The sequence below is a fragment of the Chlamydotis macqueenii genome, chromosome 8 (genome assembly GCF_036417535.1).
Source record: "Chlamydotis macqueenii isolate bChlMac1 chromosome 8, bChlMac1.mat, whole genome shotgun sequence".
Lineage (NCBI taxonomy): Eukaryota > Metazoa > Chordata > Aves > Otidiformes > Otididae > Chlamydotis > Chlamydotis macqueenii.
In genome coordinates this window covers 1,532,545-1,553,122 of record NC_141563.1, presented here as the reverse complement: position 1 = coordinate 1,553,122, position 20,578 = coordinate 1,532,545, and positions in this window count along the sequence as shown.

Genomic DNA, 20,578 nt, shown 5'->3' with positions numbered 1-20,578 from the left:
TGTAATAAGTGTGCAGGAAGTTTTCACCTTAAAAAAATTTTAATGTTGCCCTTTTTTCACTGCTAATGGACATGAACCAGCAAGCTGATGAACATTTTGAGTGGAGAAACTGTGTCCCAAGAACGTGCTTATACTCATACAGTTCCCATCTGCATTTCACATCTAAATGGAGCTGTGAGCAGTGAAGGGTGGAGAAGCTGGGCAGACCTCACTGTTATTGCTTTGCTCTCCAGCAGTGCCCACCAGTGGTATCCACAGTGGGGACCCACCGGTCAGAAGCTTGGAAGAGCAGCAGAGCTCAGTACAGCTGCTCTGCAAGGACAGCGTCCCCCCAGCTCAGCAGAGAGATATTCAGTTGGAACTCAAAATGGAATCCAGGGGCATCATAATGAGTGACACAGTGAGCATCGATGCCTATCAGCTTGGAACATCCATCACACGATTAACACATGAATAGCTGGTGGCTTTTCCAGGACTCATTTCTCAAGGGACAGAGAAAGCTGTGGGTACAAGCAGTCTCACGCACACCTTTCCCCTCACATGCAATTTGACTACAAGCCAACCACTTGATCCCGTAAATACGACAGCCAAAAGGAGCCTTCCCTGAGCTGTCCCTGCCCAGCGCCGTGGCTGCATGGCGCTGATCTCCCCTTGAGCTGGGACACCTCTCCCGTTTGCTCCTGGATGCTGAGAGATCTCTTACAAACAGCCAATCTTTGGCACGTGACCGACATCGCACATGACCTGGTATCACAGTGCACCAGGATTTTGTATAGGCAACTGTGATTCTGTGCTGGTGACTCCGAATCATTGTTACATCTTCTGTGCAGTCACAGGCTGAACCTTCCCATCAGCCTTTGTCAAGTCGCACTGTTACACATTGCATTTCAATAAAACCACTTTTGCTGATGCTGTTGACTGTGGTTCTTTAAGTGATCTGAATAGCCCATCCATGACAACTACACTCAGGTTTACTGTTCTGTGGATCACTAAGTCCTTGATGTACAACAGTCTCCTGATCAGGATCAGCGCACCACCTGACAAAGGTGAGAAGAAGGATCCTGATAACTAAGGACTTGGAAGACCACAGAACTCTGCTAGAAGGCCTTGTTTGAAGGGAAGGTGGAAGGTGATCCCTGACCCAACATGGGGGAATGCTCTCCTGGACTTCTGGGATTTGGGGACTGTAACGAGAAGCTGAGGAACCTGGGCATCTGTAGCCATTTGAGGTGCAGGAACAGCGCAGTACAGCAGTCGCCGTCAACTGCTTGAAGGGTGATGTCTCAGATTGTAGAGCGTTTCTTGGTAGTGGGGGAAGGAAACCTCCACAAAGTGCAGCTTGGAAGGTCCAGATTGGAGGTGAGGAAAAAGAAATCCAATCAAAGTGTGGCATTGTGGTGCAAGAGGTCACCCAGAGAGAGTCTGGATCAGCCCATGGCTTGTGTTTCAACAACAGCCAGTGAGGGTACAGAGACATCGGTGAGGGCAGGAAAATGCCAGGGTGAGAGCTAGGTGGGAAATAAAGATTGGTGTCATCAGGCAACAGGAAAGAGACGCAGGCATGGACAGTGTGACACAGCGCAGCAGAGATGGCCAAGGGCTCTGGCGAGACTGAAAGGCCTAAAGGAACCATGGCCTTTGTCCCCTTGGCTACGGCAGGTGCCCGCACCACTCAGGTCTTCCAGGAGAAACAGGATTTTGGGTTGTGGACTTTGTTTCTTCTTTGCCTCTACTTGGGTAAGTCCAGAGACGCGGCACAGTATTTCTGCACTGGGCATTGGTCATTTTCACATCTCCCTGCCCCCAGGAAGAGCCCTGAGCCACGTGTGAGGGATAGGATGTGCCTTCCCAGTGCCGGGGGCTCTGGCCATTTCTGCTTTCTGACAAAACCAAGAGCTTTCTCTGCACTACAGCCCCCTGCACAGGGCCTTTGCCTCCCTGCACTCACAGCCTCCAATGACCTGCTCTAACGAGTCCCTGGGGAGGCTTTGTCAGGAATGGCCCCCAGTGGGGCCCATCAATGCTCCAAGGTACTCTGGGCTTTGCTTCTGACTTTAACTGCTTGAGAAGTTTCTTCAATCTCCTCTCAGTCCCTGGAGTTCACTTAAGGAGCCCCAAAGTCACCATGGGGCTCGTTAAAATGCAGAAAGCCCTAATGAGCTGTGTCTCTTCCTATAGTTTTCCACAAGTCTTCAAGATCTGTACAGGTAATGAGAGAGGTATCACAGGGGAGTTAAGGAGGAAGATTTCAGCGAGCACTTAACAAGAATGCTGCTGGATTTTCAAGTTTATTTCGAATTACTTTTCAGTTTACAAGAGTTGATAGAAGCATTCTCCAAGGGATATCGCTCCAGGGTGTCTCCTCAGGATGGCTGGGCAGGTAGAAACAGCAGTGCCTTGCGGTCTGACACTGTATGGACAACCTTGCTCCTCACCTCTCACACCTCCCCATTGCTGTCATTGGCCACCTGGGACTCACATCACTGCTCCTTGCATCACACTTCTCCACTGATCTCCACCGCTGGATGTTACAGCTCCACTGCGCCAGCTCCCTCCTGCTCTCCTTCGAGAACTGCCTGCACACAGGCACAGCAGCAATTTTCCTTTTCACAAAGAGAGCAGGAAAATGTTTCCTAGACAATAAAGCACACTGCACAGCCACACGCCAAGTACTGCATCCCATGAGATTGCCTTTCTGCAAAGTAGAGCCTTATGAGAAATATTTTAGGCAGGCAGATTGAGAAGAAAACAAAGGTGTTTATAGACAGAATTAAAGAGTTGGCTGAGGAGACAACTGGGCTTCTGAAAGACAGGCCAGCTTTTAACTCTCTGGAGCTCAGAGCAGCAACCAGATGGGTGCGAGGTATCTGAATGAATAAAGAGTCGTGGGAGGAGGAAATTGGAAAATAATTGAGGTGGCCTTTGTCCAGGCAGCCTGCACCTGAAAAGACAATGTGAGAAACAGTCCTTGTACCAGGACAAGTGAAACCATACGAACGAGGAGAGAAATTAAATACAGCAGATACGGGCAGAGTGGCAGCACTGACATTACAGGGGAAGATCGATATTACTTTGGAACATCCCTTGTGAGCGATCATGGGATTGGCAGAGGCCTTTTCTGCATGAGAAGAAGCAATTGTTGCATCCATCTATGGAAGAGGACAAAAGTGCCACCCAGGGATCTGCAGGCGGTATGAGCTCGCTTTGGTGAAAATAGTGTGGTGAATGGACCCAAAACCAGTTGGGGTCCGGTCACAACTGGTGTCCCCAGGGCTCAGTGCTGGGGCCGGTTCTGTTCAATATCTTTATCAATGCAGCTGGTGAAAAATGACCTGGGAGTCTTGGTCAACAGCTGTCTGAGGATGAGCTGGCAGTTTGCCTGGGTGGCTGAGGCAGCCAATCGCATCCTGGATTGTATCAGAAATAGTGTGGCCAGCAGGACTGAGGAAGGGATTGTCCCCCTGTACTTGGCACTGGTGAGAGTGCACCCTGAATACTCGGTTCAGTTTTGGGCCCCTCAGGACAAGAAGGACACTCAGTTATCTGGAGCGTGTCCAGAGAAGGGCAACGAAGCTGGTGAGGGGTCTGGAGCACAAGTCTGATGAGGAGCAGCTGAGGGAACTGGGGTTGTTTGGAGAAAAGGAGGCTGGAGGGAAGGAGGCTGAGGGGAGACCTTCTTGCTCTCTCCAACTGCCTGAAGGGAGCTGGAGCAAGGTGGGGGTTGGTCTCTTCTCCCCAGGAACAAGTGACAGCAAGAGAGCAAACAGCCCCAGGTTGCACCAGGGCAGGTTTGGATTGGATATTAGAAAAAATCTCTTCACTGAAAGGGTTACCAAGCACTGGAGCAGGCTGCCCAGGGAAGCGTTGAGTCACCATCCCTGGAGGGATCTAAAAGCCCTTAGGGACACGGCTCAGTGGTGGACTTGGCAGTGCTGGGTTAACACTGGGCTCAAGACTCTTAGGATTCTTTTCCAACCTAAATGATCCTATGATTGTACCGACCGCTGACGTGAAGCACAGGGAGGTGGGGAACGCTCTTGTGCCGGGCACAGACACTGAAGCTCTGGCAGCACACGGAGCCGTTACCTGACAGCCGTTCACAAGAAGCATGTCTACCCCACCGTGTGCTCCCTGGGTCACAGCCACGGAGCACGCCAGGAGCACAGGCACCACCGGTGCTGGAGCACTGGAGGTGGCTTGGCCAGGGGGAGCCTGGGGACTTGTGGTGCCAGAGGAAGGGTCCTTCTGACCCACAGCTCTGCAGTGCTCTAGCAAGAGGTTTAGGAGTGAGGACAGCCAGGGCAGGCTGGAAGAAGGCAGACGGGCTCTGCAAAAATCTCAGGGAGAAAATCATTGCTGAAGCTTGGAGCTGAACCGGGGACCTATAGATCTTCAGTGGAATGCTCTCCAGCTCTCCAGCTGAGCTACTTCAGCCTTGCCTCAGCAGCACTTGTCCCAGTTCCACCCCTGCCAGGCCACACGCTGACACACATGATGACAGCTCCTTGGCCACGTTCCCAGGAAAATTCCGTGCCCAGCGCTCAGCAGAGTGGACTTTGCCTCTCCTGTTTTCCATGGCCAAGTGGGCTCCAGGTGTGCAGCAGGTGCCAGCTGACACTGGGAGTGCCAAAATGTGTGTTTGGCCTCAGTTACAAAGGTGACAGTGGTGAAGGCAAGTAGGCAGGCCATACATGTACAACTGTGAAGGCTGAATGTGTAAGAAGTGTGGGATGGGTGGAAGACCTCTCTCATGGAGAGGAGAGGGCCCTGGGGAGGCACAGCTTGTGCTGGTGCCATAGGGTTTTGCTTCATTCTGGCATGAGCAAGAGTGTTTTTTCATTGTTTGGAGGCCATATTTAGGGGGAAAGAAAACTTGAAAAACTTTACGGATTGGGACTGCCCAACCTCTGGGAAAATCTCTCCCAGTGCGTATGTGGTCTCATAGGTATGACCTGATGGACATCATGGTCCTCATCTCCCACTTGAACATCCTTTCACCTTTTGTTCCTTGCCTCTTGTCCTCCCACCATGCATCAAAATGAAGAACGTGGCTCCATCTTTACTGCCTGATGGGTACTGAAATGCTGCTGTGAAGTTTCCAGAAGCCTTCTTGTCTCTATGCTGAACAGACCCTGTTCCTCAGACTTTTCTCAGGTGGAAAGTTCTCCAGCCGCCTGCACACTGCACACACCTGAAATGGTGACCCTTCACTGAACGTGCTCCAGTCGATCAGTGTCTCTCCTGTCCTGGGGCCAGGAGGCCAAAACGCAGTGCAGAACTGTGCCCGTGGTCTGTTGAGCACTGAATAGAGGGGAAGAATCCCTTCCCTTCATCTCCTGTCCATGCTCCAGTTCATACAGCCAGCATGCTGCTGGCCTTCTTGGCTGCCGGGGCTCTGCACTGACTGATCTGCAGCTTGTTGTCCACCAAGACCCCCAGGGCCTTTTCTACTGAGCTGCAGCACAGGCAGGGCTGGTGCCCAGGGTCAGGGCACCCCAGGGGCTGGATTGGGGAGTTCTCCTCTCTGAAATCCATTGGGTTCTTGTTGGCCCAGTCCTCCAACCTGTTGAGGTTCCTCCAGAAGGCAGCCCTCCACTGTATGCTTCGTTTCTTTGCCTCAGTTTTGTGTCATCTGCAAATTCTGTCAGGTGCCCCAGGACACTGATAACACCATCAAGTCCCAGGAGAGACCCCAATGCATCCAATCACTCTTTTACTCCCCTCTTTGCCCACCTATCAAGACTGCAGCTTCCAAGGTTCCATACAAGAGCATTGTGCGAGATGGTGTGTGCTGGGTTGACCTTGGCTTGCGGCCAGATGCCCACCCAGCCACGATCTGACTCCCCCTCCTCAACAGTGTCAGTGCCCACAGAGTGAGCAAACCCTGCTCTCACCAAACCAGAGGGAAGAAGGCCTGGGCTGCACAGCGCTGGCAGGAGGCCATGAGGCATTATGGTCAGTGGGGATCTGACAAATAAAGCTGGTGGAGAAGGGAAAGAGAGAATCCCAGCTCTCTGTGTGCAAAATAACTCCAGCGGGGCAGATGGACAACTCTACAGGTTTCCTTGCATGTCCTGAGTAGGAAGAGGTTTCATTATCCTAAACGTGGGCACATGCTGTCATTTCCTTTTGCCAAAGGAATTTCCCAACAGCCTCCAAGGTGAAGCCCCAGACACTGCCCTGTCCCTAAGAACTGCTCCACCTGAGCCTGCAGTCTCCTGCACAAACCTTGGGCCACCTCGGGCACCTCAGCTGTCACCAGGGCTTTGCATCTAAAAAACTCCCTGCTGCCCTCCATCTCCAGTAAGGAGGAGGGAGCTGAGAGAAAGAGCTCACAGGCAAATGCCCTTTTGTGCTGAGCTGAACAGGGGCAAGAGGAATCCCAGCTCCTGTGGGTTTGTGGTGTGCATGGAAGGGAGCTGAGCCCTCTTCTAGCACCAGCACTACAGACCCAGGGTGAGATGCCTGCACTGACTGCGCTGAATCCCTTCCCTCAGCAGGGGTAGAGGAGATCCCTCCCTTTGGGTATTCTGTCTGCTGACGGGACAAGAACAGGGGATATTTAGAGGTGACTCTGTCTGTGAGCAGGAAAATGGCAGTGCTTGAAAAGACATGACTCTTCTCTCCCAGCTGAGGAGCAAAACCCCAGTGGTGGCTGCAGGCTGCTTGGCAGCAGGTTCCCCTGCAGCCCCCAGGGAGGGCGCCCCGAGGGGACAGAGAAAGTGCCGCCTTGGGCTGGGCCTCTGCTGCTGAGCTGGGCTGGGCTCCTGGCATGGAGGGAGCTGATGGCAAGCGGGCAGCGCTGCAGAGAGACAGCAGCTGAGAGAACTTAAAGGCAGTTGAGAGCAGGAGGATGCTGAGAGGTCAGTGAGGAGGAGGAATCTTCAGAGCCCTCTATGTAGTAAGTCTCTGGGTGCAGGGCAATTTATCTGTTGTTCCTGGAGAGATTTCCCAGAGTTTGTGCATCTGACAGTTTATGGGATGTGTCAGGAGGGCTCTCGGTTTCTCAAAGGGGAAGTTGGTGCTGCAGAGCAGGGCTTCCCTGCTTCACTGTCAGAGGGACAGGGCATGACGGCTGCCTTCTCCCAGGGATGGCTGCAGGGCTGTGCAGGCGGGTGTGCAGGCAGGGGTGCCCAGGGCTGTCCTTCAGAGCAGGGTCCCTGCAGCCCAGGGGCTGTGTGCTGGGGCAGGGACTCTGCCGCCTGCTGGGCTCAGCACTCAGCCTGCCCGGGGAGCTCCCAACGCTGCTGTGGGGAGAAGCTGTGAGGGCAAGGAGTGACCCACAGGATGGCAGGGTCCTTGTGCTGTTGAGTGGGTGCTGTGTGGGTCAAGGCTGCTCAGAGCTTCAGCTCAATCCTACAGTCGGGGACGGGGCATGCAGAGCTGGGGAGGGGGACGCTGTCCTGAGTGCCCGCCTGCCTCTGCCCGGCCTGCTGGCAGCCAGACCCTCGCTCTGTCTTTGCTTCTCTCTCCACTTGTCTCTGTTATTGCTGGTGTTATTTCGTTCTTGCTGCCAGGCTTGCTGGGGAGGTGCAGTTTCAGCTCCAGGGTCGCACCCGGATCTTGTGGGTCCTTCCATGCAGCCGTGTCCATGGGAACAAGTGACCAGCTTTCCTCTCAGCTGTGGGGCTGTGGGCAGTGCAGTCTGTGGGGCTGGAGAAGCAGCTGGTTTCCCCTGAATCAGATGGTATCCTTAGGACACGTGGCCATCTCCTTGAGGTGTCCTCCCAAGCTGTGACACACCCTCCAGAATGTGAAGCTGTCCCCTTGCACAATTTGTTATCTGGAAACCCCATGGAGAAGCGCTGTGGGGTTGGTGAAATGAGCCCTGCATGTCCTTGGCTGGACGTGGGGTCCTGAGACCTTGAGAAGGGGTGAGACGTTCAGTGGTCAGCACAGCATCCCTCTGCTCTCAGCAGTGTCTGCTTGTCTTTTAGGGTAACGCAAGAGTGTGATCACCCTCCACCTCATGAAGAACAAGCCCGGGGCAGCTGTGAACAAGTCGGAGGCACAGACCAGCTCCCCTCACTCTCCACTAAGCCACAGGCAATCCTCTTGCCTCACAGGACTGGCTCTGTTCTCCCTGAGTGCAGCAGAAATGCTGATGGTGTCTGACATCCAAGAACACTCCCCCGGTGAGATGGGGGAACTTTAAGAACCCCAGACCTCTCAAACTGCCTTCTGCCATCCCCGCTCCTTGGCAGTGGCAGTGCAGATGGTGACAAGCCCTTCTGCGCCAGGAGCAGTTTCGTCTGACAAAGTGAAACAGCTGGACTGACCCCTGCCCCCAGCGTTCTCACGAACCCACTGCTGCAGAGCAGGGCTGACTCCTCAGCAGGCAGTGGGCAGAGGCCCTGCAGCTCATGGCATGCTTGGCCAGCACAAGCCACAGCTACAGCCAGTGAGCTGAAGGAAGGTCTTCTGGAAAAGGAATGGTGGCTAGGAGGGTGGGAGTGTAGCAGGGTGAGGTTCAAGGAGAAAGGGGTTTTGTCAGAGAAGTCTCCCCTAACTGTTCATTGATTCAGGGTGCCATGCTTGGAGGCAGACCATCTAACCACACCTCCATCAGCCAGTTCCTCCTCCTGGCCTTCGCAGACACGCGGGAGCTGCAGCTCTTGCACTTCTGGCTCTTCCTGGGCGTCTACCTGGCTGCCCTCCTGGCCAACGGCCTCATCGTCACTGCCATAGCCTGCGACCACCGCCTGCACACCCCCATGTACTTCTTCCTCCTCAACCTCTCCCTCCTTGACCTGGGATCCATTTCTACTACTGTCCCCAAAGCCATAGCCAATTCCCTCTGGGACACCAGGGCCATCTCCTACTTGGGATGTGCTGCACAGGTCTTTCTACTTTTCTTCTTCCTTGGAGCAGAGTGTGCTCTTCTCACCGTCATGGCCTATGACCGCTACGTTGCCATCTGCAAACCCCTGCACTACTGGACCCTCCTGGGCAGCAGAGCTTGTGTCCACATGGCTGCAGCTGCCTGGGCCAGTGGAATTCTCAACACTGTCCTGCACACGGCCAATACATTTTCACTGCCACTCTGCCAGGGCAATGCTGTGGACCAGTTTTTCTGTGAAATCCCACAGATCCTCAAGCTCTCCTGCTCACACTAGTACCGCAGGGAAGTTGGGCTTCTTGGTTTTCGCCTTTTTTTAGTATCTGGGTGTTTTGTGTCCATCGTGCTGTCCTATGTGCAGATCTTCAGGGCCGTGCTGAGGATCTCCTCTGAGCAGGGACGGCACAAGGCCTTTTCCACGTGCCTCCCTCACCTGGCTGTGGTCTCCCTGTTTGTCAGCATTGGCATGTTTGCCTACCTGAAGCCTCCCTCCATCTCCTCCCCATCCCTGGATCTGCTTGTGGCAGTTGTAAATGCGTTGGTACCTCCAGCAGTGAACCCCCTCATCTACAGCATGAGGAACAGGGAAATCAAGGATGCCCTGGGGAACCTGATTCCACAAGTATTTCAGCAGCAATAAGCTGCCCTTCTCTCCTCACAAGATTTCTCCAGTCTATTTCAGACAACTGTTATCCTTTGGGCATTGTACTGGTTATAACCATGTTGGTTCAGAAATGTTTGCTTTCATCCTGTTTCTCAAGAAGATGATCCCAGTCTGTCTGGCCCAAAGACCTTCTGTGACTGGGTCTATCACTAAGCTAACACTGGCCTCCTTTGTGGCAAGTCTGTAAGAAAAGAGGATTTCCTCAGTGCAGCATGTGAAGCTTGGACTCTTCTTTCAAAACAGGACTACTGTCTATGCTCAGGGAATTGCAGGCTAACAGGCCCGGCTGCTGTCCTTGGGTGCTGCATTGGCTTAGGGGGACAAGGACACAGGTTCGTGCGTAAGACAATGCCGACTGGACTGATCCTTCACGTTACTGGGTGCTCAATGCCACTGGAGATCCTGAACAAGGATCTAAAGGCATCTGCTTGAGGCTCTGCCACATAGGACAGGGCTAGTCAGGGGTGCCTAACCTTCTGAGAGGGGATCTGAAGCCACCAGGAGAGCACAAGGCTTCTCTGGGTCACTGGGTGCCCTGGGGTGGAATGTGAATGGAGGTGTAGCAAACTTCCACAAAAAGTGGGGTCACTCAAAGGAAAAGAGCTAAACTGAAGAATGCAGAGTGTAAGGTGGGCTCTGCAATGCCAGAGAGGCAGCAGAGTCACAGCAGGCGTAAGGAAGGCAGCCTGAAGAGCGATTCCCTTCATCTTCAGTGAGAAGCCATGGGCTGCACCCAGTGACACACCTGAACACATCCCAAAACCATTGAAGTGCCCTGAGATGTCCCTGAGTATCATCACCACGGAGTGATGGTAGAGATCTGTCAGGGGCAGTGATGCCAACCTGGCTAGATCGGCTTCACTCCTGGACCAGTATGGCCAGTAAGTAGTCCCAGGGCAACACAAACAGATCAGGTTGCTCAGAGCCTCATCCAACCTGGCCTTGAATGCCAAGGATGGGGCATCCACCACCTCTCTGGCAAAACCTGCTCCAGTGTTTCACCACCCTCAATGTAAAAATTTTTTCCTGATGTCCAGTCTCAATGTACCTCCCTCTGAGTGAAAACCATCACCCCTTTGTTGTATCACAAGAGGCCCTGCTAAATAGCCTCTCCCCATCCTTCCTCAAGCCCCTTCGGGTACTGGGAGACCACTATAAAGGCTCCCTGGAGCCTCCTCTTCTCCAGGCTGAACAGCCCCAACTCTCTCAGCCTGACCTCACAGGAGAGGTGCTCCAGCCCTCTCATCATCTCTGTGGCCTCCTCTGGACTCGCTCCAACAAGTCTATGTCCATTTTAATCAATCCAGACCGAGAAGTACAATTTTTAATACAAAAGCACCCCCGGTGCTATGTAGGTTTCCTTCCTGGCACTGAAATACACCGGTCACTCTTTTCTAGTAGTATTAAGATCAAAGAAACAATACCTAAAATCTTCTGCAGGGGAGGTTACAATCAGACATTGCTTATGGAAAAATTATAACAGTCATATCTAAAACTCTGTGTTGCTTTGTCTGGAATAAATATTTGCCATAATTCAGGAAGTTATGTTATCTGTGTGTGGAGAGGTTTCCTGTCATGGGACCTGACTGACAACAGTGCAACCTGCATGTTGTGCATCACTTCCCACAAATTTTAAAATAAGCAATTGTTGTGGTTTAACCTCAGCTGGAAACTCAAGACCACACAGCCGCTCCCTCACTCCCCTCCTCTGCTGGGATGGAGGAGAGATTTGGAAGTGTAAATGTGTAAAAATGAGAGCTGCCGGTCAGTAGGGACCTCTCCAGGTCCCCCAGGCCTTTATTGGCTGATTGAGAGGGATCCTGTTGTGATATCCGCTAGCTCCTTCAGCACTCTGGGATGAATCCCATCAGGCCCCATGGACTTGTCATGAAATGTTAGAATGATTGGAGTTGGAAGGGACCTTTAAAGATCATCTAGGCCAACCCTCCTGTGAGGTCATGGAGCAGATGCTCCAGGAAACCATGCTAAGGCACATGGAATACAAGGAGGTAACTGGTGACAGCCGACATGGCTTCACCAAAGGCAGATCATGCCTGACCAACTTGGTGGCCTTCTATCACAGGCTGTCGTAGTTCAGCCCCGATCAGGACCAGACTACGCAGTCTCTCTCTCGCTCCCGCCAACCTCCGAGAGAACAGGGGGAGATGATATAAGAAAAACGGCTCAAGGTTTGAGATAAGGACAGGGAGAAAACCTTAAAGTTACCATCACGGGCAAAAAAGACTCGACTTGGGGAAAAAGTATTCATTTATTTCTAAAAGTAGCAGGAGAATGAGACAGGGAACAAGATAACCTCCCCCCACCCCTCCCTCTTCCCGGGCTTGACATTATCTCTACCACCTTCCCCCCCAGCAGCACAGGGGTGAAGAGGAAATGGAGGTTGCGGTCAGTTCATCACACGTTGTTTCACGCCGCTGCTTCATGGATGGGGGAAGAACTCCTCGCATTCCTCCTCTACTCCAACGTGGGGTCCCTCCCACGGGCCACAGTCCTTCGTGAAACTGCTCCGGCGTGGGTCATCTCTTCCACGGGGTGCAGTCCCTCTAGAACAGCTGTCCCAGCGGGCCCTCCACGGGCCACAGCCTCCTTCAGGCCTCCACCTGCTCCGGCGTGGGGTCCTCCATGGGCTGCAGGTGGATCTCTGCCCCTCCGTGGGCCTCCATGGGCTACAGGGGGACAACCTGCTCCACCATGGTCGTCACCATGGGCTGCAGAGGAATCTTGGCCAGGAGCCCCAATAACTCCTCCCCCTCCTTCTTCACTGACCTTGGCGTCTGCAGCCGTTCCTCACAACAGGCTGGCAGACGCCTCTCAGGATCCTTTTTACATCTTATTCACTTCAACTGCTCAACTCCTCTCCACTTCTTGCAGCAAGGCCAGGCCGAGTTGGGCCCAGTCGGCTGCCTGGCGGGAGGCCAGTGGGTGACGCCTGTAAGTCCCACAAGGGTCGCGCCTCCCCCTCTCTGCCCCTGCTTCACATCTTCTCTCCTTCTCTTTTTTTTTTCCCTGTTTTCCCCTTCTTAAATACGTTATTGGAGAGGCGTTATCATGGGACTTTCTGCCACCAATTGACTCGGCCTTGGCCAGCATTGCGTCCACCCTAGGCCCGGCCGAGTCCACTGAACAAAGGGGAGCGACTTCTAGCAGTTTCCTACAGAAGCTACCACCCTAGGCCCCCCCTCGCTAACAAAACCAGAACATGGGGTTACAGCATCAGTGGAAAAGGGATGAGCAACAGATGTCATCTACCTGGACTTGTGCAAGGCATTTGACACTGTCCTCCGTGATATATTTGTCTCTAAACAGGCTCCGGGGAGACCTGATAGCAACCTTCCAGTAGCTAAAGGGGGCCTACAGAGAAGATGGGGAGAAACTCTTCGTGTTGTGTTCTCCAGGCTGCTCCTTAGGAGGTCCCGAATACTAGTGCTCAGACCCGTCTTGTCTGCCCTCCCATGCAGGGACACGCAGAGACAGACAGATAGTATCTAGCTCCTAATGCCGATTTATTGCTGCGTCACAAAGCCTTTTATACTGCACGAGACCCATACACCCGACCGCCCCGGAACCCCATGACCTCCCTAGCCCAGCCCCTTTTCCTGTCGTACCCGCTTTGTTGTTCCACCCCTACTATCCTACACTTCCCCACTCTTTATGCCATAAGCAGGTCCGGCTGATACACAAATGTCACTCCAACTGTCCAGCGAGACACTAAGTTTTGCAGCATGCGTAACAGGATCGGCAGTGCACAGAGAGCGACACTAATGTCAATCAGCCAACCCAATAGCCCGCCAAGTCCACCGAGTATCATGTCCATCCAACACCTGTACTCTCCAATCATGATCCAGGACGGTCTTGGCTTCGATGCAAATACTGCTGGATCGTTCTATTCCACATTTCTTCCCACTGCCACAATGTGCCTTTGCGCTTTGGTCCAGTCCCATTACAGTATGCATAGTGTGGACTCACACTGCTCCCTCGTTCCGTCACGTTGTCGAAGCAGCAAGTGGTGTTCCATCTGATATCGTCCTGTAACACCATTGATTGATTCAGCGGAGGACCATCACAAGTGATTGCTAATTTGACCAGGCTGGATGGTGCTTCTCCCTGCCCCGTACAATTGCAATCAGATACTCCCACTATCAGTAAACTTGTAAGCACCTGCGAAAGAAAAGTCAGTCATTGTTAGAAGTGGTATTGACAGCGGCAGGTCGTATACACCAGGCCGGATACCATTTTGACCTAGCTGACGTTTGTACACAACCATAGCCGCCTCCCATCACTAACAGGGGTATTGGCTGCTTATCCCAAGCTCCCGAAAGAGGATCCCATACTTGTACCGTCCCTATAGGATACCTCGGACGGCCGAAATGATCCCTTATGCGCCCCTCCAGATGATTTAAGGAATAAAGCACTCTTTGCAATATAGCAATCGGGCAGCTTTCCCACCTCTCCAGGTCTCCCCCCTCTTTAAGGCATTGCAAGCACTGCTTTAGAGTTCGATGGGCTCTCTCCACTATTGCTTGTCCCTGTCTGTTTCCTGGGATGCCAAAGGAGTGTCGCACTCCCCATGCTGCCAGGAAGGTTGCAAAAGCTTGGCTACATTTGCTGTCTGTGTTCCTAAAGCAATAATCTGATTGGTTAAAAATGTATACTGGATACAGTCATGTCTCAGCACGTACTCTCGCTTTGTCCATTGTGCTCAGATCCTGTTAACTTCGATACATTCACCCATATTCCCATCCGCATAACTCACTTCACCACATTCGCGTACATCCATACACTTGCTCATATTCCCATCCACATAATTCACTTCGCCACATTCGCGTACATCGATACACTTGCTCATATTCCCATCCACTGCATCAATGACCTGCTGCCTGCAGAGGCCTCTGACTCACAGATTAAACGGTCCCATTGTGTCTGGATTGTTCACTATGAGTCCATTGCTTTCCCACAAATCCCTCTTTTTGTTTTTGAACAATCCAGACTTTGGCCATTGCATTCTGTACCATCTTTCCTAAACAATTGAGTATACAAGGGACAATTAGTAACAAAACCAGTAATACCAACAATACAATTCCCAGCATTTTTAACACATCTCTTACCCATCCCATAATTCCCTATTTGATAAACAGCCCGTCTAACCATCCTAGACAATCACTAACCTGCAGTTTTTGAACTTGATCTTTCATTGTTTGTATAGCTTTATGGATCGATTTAGAGTGATCAGATAAATTCATACAATGCATTCCATCTAGATCTTCACAACCATGACCATGCACTAACAACAAAAAATCTACAGCAGCTCGATTTTGTAGCGTTGCATGTCGTATGCTATCTACATCACTAAGCAAGCCGTCTAGGGCTAGTCAAGTTAAATTACTCTGTTTGGCCAGCCAGCAACCCAACTTTCGCAGATTCATTAAAGCACTTGCAACCCCTACTCCCGGGGCTAAAAAGCTGGCTGCTATAATTTCACTAGGAGACCAAAATTCCGCCCGATCATCGCAGTCTGATTCACCCGTGACCTCCCTAGCCAAGCCCCTTTCCCTGTCCTACTCCCTTTGTTGTTCCACCCCTACTATCCTGTATAAGACACCACCCTTCAAGCAGCTGAAGGCTACTGCTATAGTGCAGAGGTCCTCCACCTCAAATGGCTACAGATGCCCAGGTTCCTCAGGTTCTTAATACAGGCCCCAAATTCCAAAAGTCCAGGAGAGAATTCCCCCATGTTGGGTCAGGGATCATCTTCCACCGTCCCTTCAACCAAGGCCGCCTAGCAGAGGTCTGTGGTTTTCAAAGGCCTTAGTTATGACCAAGGACTAAAATTGTGTCTCTTCCTCCAGTTCTCCAAAGGAGACCTCATCCTCCTTCTCACCTTCATCAGGCAATGACCCTGACAAGCGTCCAGCTCATCTTGTCCTTGTGGAAGGTAGCAGTGAGGAGATCAGAGCGTGGGGATGAGGGCTCCCAGTGCCAGAGCCCAGCCCATACACAGCAGCTCCAAGGGCGCAGCCGTGTCATTGCAGTTCTTCTACATCCGGGCCCCAGGTGCTCACCAGGTTAAGGCGAAAGCCGGGCAGCTGCAGGGGACTCCCTTCAGTGCTTGTGTGGCCTTGGCCAGGAATGCATTCATCCTGACTCATTTTAAGGGCTGGACTGAGTCGCTCAGACAGAATGGTTTCCATTGATGAGGCTCTTTGCAAAGCCCCCATACGTGGGACCATGAGAGACTTTTCTGCAGAGCTGCGACCCGGACAGGCAATCCCTAATCTCTGTCTCTGCAAGGCCTTCATGACCCTAGGGCAGCACTTTGGACCGGTCCTTGTTGGATGTTGTGAGGTTCCTGTTGGCCCATCCCTCCAGCCTGTGTGTTCTTGGAGAAGAGAACCTTGTGGGGGATGGTGTTCAAAGTCTTGACACAGTCCTGGTAGATGACACTGCCCTCCCCTCCCCTGCAAATGCAACCCTTTCATCATGGGAAGCACAGAGGATGGTGAGGCATCATCAGCCCTGGGTTCATCCAGTGACCCTCTCCTGCACAAACCCAGCAGTGTAATCTAGGAGGACACACTGTGGGACATGTTCCTCACCCAAAGTCAAGCTAAGCAGCCTTCACCTCCCAGCTCATTCTCTGGGCCTTTTTGAAAAGTGCACGCAACATCTGCCTTTGGCCATGGAAGTCCCCCCACCCTCCATGACCTTTCAAATACAATGGAGACTGGCCTCACAGTGACATCGTCAGGCTCTCTCAGCACCCTTGGATGTGACCTGTCCCTTCCCAGGTACTGACAGGGCTGAGTTTGCTCAAGTCACCCCTGATTTGGATCCTGTTCACCATTGGCTGTTCTCCTCCAGAGTCCTGCCTCGAGGCACAGAGGCCTGGGAGACCTTGCTGGTGAAGCCTGAGGCCAAGAGGACATGGAGTATCTCAGATCTACCTACACCTGCTCTTGCTAAATCCATCAGTGGCCACACGTTATCTTTCTTTGTTCACTAAGTGCTCATGAAGCAGTTGCCATCAATGGGCCATTCAGATCACTTAAAGAACCACAGTCAACAGCATCAGCAAAAGTGATTTTATTGAAATGCAATGTGTAACAGTGCGACTTGACAAAGGCTGATGGGAAGGTTCAGCCTGTGACTGCACAGAGGATGTAACAATGATTCAGAGTCACCAGCACAGAATCACCGTTACCAATACAAAATCCTGGTGCACTGTGATACCAGGCCATGTGCGATATCGGTCACGTGCCAAAGATTTGCTGTTTGTAAGAGATCTCTCAGCATCCAGGAGCAAACGGGAGAGGTGTCCCAGCTCAAGGGGAGATCAGCGCCATGCAGCCACGGTGCTGGGCAGGGAGAGTTCAGGGAAGGCTCCCTTTGGCTGTCGTATTTACGGGATCAAGTGGTTGGCTTGTAGTCAAATTGCATGTGATGGGAAAGGTGTGCGTGAGACTGCTTGTACCCACAGCTTTCTCTGTCCCTTGAGAAATGAGTCCTGGAAAAGCCACCAGCTATTCATGTGTTAATCGTGTGATGGATGTTCCAAGCTGATCGGCACCGATGCTCACTGTGTCACTCATCATGATGCCCCTGGATTCCATTTTGAGTTCCAACTGAATATCTCTCTGCTGAGCTGGGGGGACGCTGTCCTTGCAGACCAGCTGTACTGAGCTCTGCTGCTATTCCAAGCTTCTGACCGGTGGGTCCCCACTGTGGATACCACTGGTGGGCACTGCTGGAGAGCAAAGCAATAACAGTGAGGTCTGCCCAGCTTCTCCACCCTTCACTGCTCACAGCTCCATTTAGATGTGAAATGCAGATGGGAACTGTATGAGTATAAACACATCCTTGGGACACAGTTTCTCCACTCAAAGCATTTGTAGAAAATGCATTTTGGAAATAGCTGCATAGATCTGGATTTACACTGCAGGAGAGAAACTGTCATCATCTTGCTGACCCGTGTCCATGGCCTATGAAATAAAGTTCAACATTATTGAAGTTCTCAAAGTGAAGAGTTTATTCACACTTGTAACACCAATGTCATTTCTGCCCAAGACTTTCCCAAATCCCCTCTTTCTCTCCATATCCCAGCACAGAATTGCAAATGCTGCTTCTTCTTCTGTCTCAAAATGAAATTCAACCTATTTCACTTCAGCATGACCCCATTATTTCAGGTCTTATCCCTACCTTTAACACCTTGGCTGCTACAGACACCTGGTTCTCTCTGCGCACTTCCTTGTGTCTCACAAATCCCTCACAATATCCAATCTAATCCTCCCCTGCTGCAACTTGAGGCCATCTCTTCTCATCCTATCACTGGTTACTAGGGAGAAGAAACCAGCACTTGCCCCCCTACGACCTCCTTTCATGTAGTTGTAAAGAGTGATGAGGTCTCCCCTCAGCCTCATCTACTCCACACTAAACAATCCGAGTTCTTTCAGATGCTTCTTAGCAGACTTGTGCTCTAGACCCTTCACCAGACCCGTTGCCCTTCTTTGGATGCACTCCAGCAACTCCTCAGTGTGACAGAATAGTTAGGGTGGGAAGGGACCTTTAAAGCCCACCCATTCCAACCCCCCTGCAAGGAGCAGGGACATCTTCCACCAGATCAGGTTGCTCAGAGCCCCAGCCAACCTGGTTTGGACTGTTTCCAGGGATGGGGCATCCACCCCCTCTCTGGGCAACCTGTGCCAGTGTTCTACCACCCTCAGTGTGAAAAAAAAATTCCTAATACCTAATCTGAATCTAATCTGCAAACTCCATGAGGTTTACACCGGCCCACCTCTCCAGCCTGTTCAGGTGCCTGTGGATGGCATCCCTCCCATCCAGTGTGTCAACAGCACCACACTGTCGTCAACGAACTTGCTGAAGGTGCACTCTGTCCCACTGTCCATGTTGCCAACAAAGATGTTGAAAAGGCCGGGCACAATACCAAACCCTGAGGAATGCCACTCGTCGCCGGGCATCTGCTGGACGTTGAGCCGTTGACCACCACTGACTGCGGCCATCCAGCCAATTCCTTATCCACCGAGTGGTCCATCTGTCAAATCCATTGCTCTCCAGCTTAGAGAGAAGGATGTTGTGCGGGACAGTGTCAAATACCTTGCACAAGTCCAGGCAGATGATATCTGTTGCTCGTCCCTTGTCCACTGATGCTGTCACCCTGTCATAGAAGGCCACCAAATTAGAATCATAGAATCATAGAATGGATATAGTTGGAAGGGACCTTCAAAGGTCATCTAGTCCAACCCCCCTGCAAGGAGCAGGGACATCTCCAACCAGATCAGGTTGCTCAGGGCCTCATCCAGCCTGGCCTTGAACTTTTCCAGGGATGGGGGTTTCCACCACCTCTTTGGGCAACCTGTTCCAGTGTTCTACAACCCTCATTGTAAAAAATTTTTTTCCTAATATCCAATCTAAATCTACCTCCCTTGTTGCAATAAGGACACGGACTCCGTGGACGGTGTACCGGAGACCTTTATTGTTCGTCAGCCTAAGTCTTTTATATCTTTTCTCAGTTACACGCGGAATGCACACGCTTAATTCTCTAATTCAATTGGTAGCAATATACTGTTCACACGCCTTAAAATTCATTTGGATTGGTTATAGATTTTTAGTTGTCTTTACTATTTTTGCCTTTGGTATTTACTTATCTTGTTCTAATTGCTGTTTTTTGTTATTGAGCAAGTGGTGTTCAAGGACATAGCTCAAATTCTTCAATATCAGACAGCTGTGCTGCACTCTCTGTTCCCACACTCCCTCTATTTTAAAATCATTACCCCTTGTCCTATTGCAACAGGCCCTACTGAACAGCCTCTCCCCATCTTTCTTGTAGGCCCCCTTGAGGTACTGGAAGATCGCTCTCAGGTCTCCCCGGAGCCTCCTCTTCTCCAGGCTGAACAGCCCCAACTCTCTCAGCCTGGCCTCACAGGAGAGGTGCTCCAGCCCTCTCATCATCTTCGTGGCCCTCCTCCGGACCTTCTCCAACTGGTCGATATCCTTATGTTGGGGGCTCCAGAACTGGACACAGTACTCCAGGTGGGGTCTCACCAGGGCAGAGTAGAGGGGCACTATCACCTCCCTCGACCTGCTGGCCACGCTTCTCTTGATGCAGCCCAGGATGCGGTTGGCCTTCTGGGCCGCAAGGGCACATTGCCGGATCATGTTGAGCTTCTCGTCCACCAGCACTCCCAAGTCCTTCTCCTCAGGGCTGCTCTCTATCCATTCCCCGCCCAGCCTGGATTTGTGCCTGGGATTGCCCCAACCCGTGTGCAGGACCTTGCACTTTGCCTGGTTGAACTTCTTGAGGTTGGCACGGGCCCACCTCTCCAGCCTGTCAAGTTCCCTCTGGATGGCATCCCTCCCTTCCAGCGTCTATGGCACCACACAGTTTGGTGTCATCGGTGAACTTGCTGAGAGTGCACTCTACTCCACTGTCCATGTCACCGACAAAGATGTTGAACAGGGCTGGGCCCAACACGGACCCCTGAGGGACGCCACTCGTGACTGGTCTCCACATGGACATTGAGTCGTTAACCACCACTCTCTGAGTGCGGCCATCCAGCCAATTCCTTGTCCACCGAATGGTCCGTCCATCAAACCCATGTCTCTCTAGTTTAGAGAGAAGGATGTCATGCGGGACAGTGTCAAAAGCTTTGCGCAAGTCCAGGCAGATGATATCCGTTACTCGTCCCTTGTCCAGCGATGCAGTCACCCCATTATAGAAGGCCACCAAGTTGGTTAGGCACGATCTGCCCTTGGTGAAGCCATGTTGGCTGTCACCAACCACCTCCTTGCTCTCCATGTGCAATTGGTCTCCAATTGGTCAGGCACGATCTGATACTGAGGGGCCCAAACTTCCACGCAGTATTCGAGGTGCAGCCTCGCCAGTGCCGAGCACAGGGGGACAATCACTGCCCTACTCCTGCTGGCCGCACTCTTCCTGATACAAGCCAGGATGCTGTTGGCCTTCTTGGCCACCTGGGCACACTGCTGGCTCATGTTCCGCCGGCTGTCTACCAGCACCCCCACGACCCTTTCCAGCAGGA